General features: G+C 52.0%; 1 pseudogene across 1 annotated transcript in view; it reads left to right on the plus strand.

Moving 5' to 3' along the window:
- The window catches only part of LOC139917131 (serrate RNA effector molecule homolog), a 14,177-nt pseudogene that overhangs the window by 2,414 nt on the left and 9,263 nt on the right, over positions 1 to 2,500 (plus strand). Inside the window, exons 4-8 of the transcript XR_013504223.1 lie at positions 397 to 480; positions 733 to 750; positions 897 to 1,105; positions 2,062 to 2,194; positions 2,309 to 2,451. The product of XR_013504223.1 is annotated as a serrate RNA effector molecule homolog (transcript). The remainder of the gene's footprint in view (positions 1 to 396; positions 481 to 732; positions 751 to 896; positions 1,106 to 2,061; positions 2,195 to 2,308; positions 2,452 to 2,500) is intronic.

Raw genomic sequence — 2,500 nt, forward strand, 5'->3', positions numbered from 1 at the left:
TCTCTCTGTCCCTCTCTCTCTCTCTCTGTCTCTCTCTTCTGTGTGTCTCTCTCTCTCTCTGTCTCGCTCTCTGTCCCTCTCTCTCTCTCTGTCTCTCTCTCTCTCTCTTCTGTCCCTCTCTCTCTCTCTGTCTCTCTCTTCTGTGTCTCTCTCTCTCTATCCCTCTCTCTCTGTCCCTCTCTCTGTCTCTCTCTCTTTCTCTCTCTCTCTCTTCTGTGTCTCTCTCTCTCTCTGTCTCTCTCTCTTCTGTGTGTCTCTCTCTCTCTCTCTCTTTCTCTCTCTCCCTCTCTCTCTCTCTCTCTCTCTCTCTCTCTCTCTTCCTCTGCTCGTGTCTCTCTCTCTGTCCCTCTCTCTCTCTCTGTGTCTCTCTCTCTCTCTCTCTCTCCCTCTCTCCAGCTGTAATAAAGATGGAGGGCGGTACAGACTTGGACCTGCAGGTTCTGGAGCTGCCGTCCGTTGCCGCAGCGACCGGAGGGGAGGGGGGGTCGGGGGCGGGGGGAGTCGTCGGCTGGCGGCGGCGGGGAGAGGGGGGAGGGCGGGCCCCAGCGGGGGGGGCGGAGGCTGGGGCCGGGACGTCCGGATCCGGATCGACCGCGAGCCGAACGGACGAACCGGCCGGCGGAGAGGGGAGCAGCAAGAAAGACTCCGTCAAGGTGAGGAATAATAATAATAATAATAATCATAATAATATTAATAACCTTTAACTTTCATACACAACATGCAACTCCAACAACAAGCAAAAAGCACTGCGTTAAAAGAATAAAATCAGTAAAAATAGAAAGATAAGAATATGCAAATGGATGAAAATAGACAAAAATGAATTGTAATAAGCTTCATATTTATAGTAAAGTAAAGTAAAGGTTTATTACAATAACTGATGATCTTTATTCATACAGCGCTCTCTGTCACGTACACCCGTCCCGAGTCGTTACGCTGGACAGGTTAATAAAAGTTTTGTGTCCGTCCGCAGGAGAGTGGAGAGGAGGAGAAGCAGAACGGAGAGCAGGAGAAAGAAGAGGAGGAGGAGGAGGAGGAGGAGGAGGAAGAGGAGGAGGAGGAGGAGAAGAGAGAGGAGGAAGAGAAGAAGAAGACGGCCAGAAAGTGAGTTTGGTCGACCTGCTGGTGCCGAGTGAGGTGGTCCTCCTCAACAGTAGGATTCAGCCCGAGTCGGTCCCTTTAGTCCTTTAGCTCTAGTCCTCTAGCTCTAGTCCCTTTAGCTCTAGTCCTTTTAGACCTAGGCCCTTCTCTTTAGCCCTAGTCTACTCTCTTTATCTCTAGTCCCCTAACCCTGGTCCCTTTAGCCCTAGTCTCTTTAGCCCTAGTCCCTGTAGCCCCAGTCCCTTTAGCCCTAGTCTCCTCTCTTTATCTCTAGTCCCCTTAACCCTGGTCCCTTTAGCCCTAGTCTCTTTAGCCCTAGTCCCTTCTCTTTAGCCCTAGTCCCCTTCTCTTTAGCCCTAGTCCCTTCTCTTTAGCCCTAGTCTACTCTCTTTAGCCCTAGTCTCTTTGGCTCTAATCCCTTTAGCCCTAGTCTCTATAGCCCTAGTCTCCTCTCTTTAGCTCTAGTCCCTTAGCACTAGTCTCTTTAGCTCTAATCCCTTTAGCCCTAGTCTCTGTAGCCCTAGTCTCCTCTCTTTAGCCCTAGTCTCCTCTCTTCAGCTCTAGTCCCTTTAGCTCTAGTGTCTTTAGTCCTAGTCGCTCTAGCTCTAGTCTCCTCTCTTTAGCTCTAGTCCCTTTAGCACTAGTCCCCTTTAGGTCTGGTCCCTTTAGCACTAGTCCCTTTAGCTCTAGTCCCTTTAGCTCTAGTTCCTTTAACTCTATTCTCTTTAGTCCTAGTCCCTCTAGCTCTAGTCCCTCTAGCCCTAGTCCCTGTAGCTCTAGTCCCTCTAGCTCTAGTCCCTCTAGCTCTAGTCCCTCTAGTCCCTCTAGTCCCTCAGTGCTTCATCCTGTACAGCTGCCACACAGTAACTCTGTTGGAAGCTGGTTGATGATGTCATGCTGACATGCAGACGCAGCTCCTGACTGTGATTGACAGCCATGTTGGCCCCCTCCCCCTCCCCTCAGGGCAGGAAGAGGAAGCGCAGCGTGTCGGCCGACAGCGGGGAGGGCAGCGGCTCCGACTCTGACTCCTCCCACTCCGACGGAGAGAAGGAGGAAGAGGAGGAGAAGGAGGAAGAGGAGGAGGAGGGGGAGGACGGTAAGAAACATTTGACCTGTTTTAACGTGTGTTGTTGTGTTAACATGGAGTCGGGCTGATGTGTGTGTGTGTGTGTGTGTGTGTGGTGTGTGTGTGTGTGTGTGTGTGTGTCAGAGCGGAGGAAGGAGCGGGGGAAGGAGAGAGGGAAGGAGAGAGAGAAGGAGGCGGCGCCGGTGAAGCCCCGCCCCCTCCACCTCACCACTTCGCTGTTCATCAGAAGCATCGCTCCGGAGGTTTCCAAAGACGAGATCACTGCTGTGAGTACACACACACACACACACACACACACACACACACACACACACA

Source organism: Centroberyx gerrardi, unplaced genomic scaffold (assembly GCF_048128805.1).
Source record: "Centroberyx gerrardi isolate f3 unplaced genomic scaffold, fCenGer3.hap1.cur.20231027 Scaffold_124, whole genome shotgun sequence".
In the NCBI taxonomy this organism is placed as follows: Eukaryota; Metazoa; Chordata; class Actinopteri; order Beryciformes; family Berycidae; genus Centroberyx; species Centroberyx gerrardi.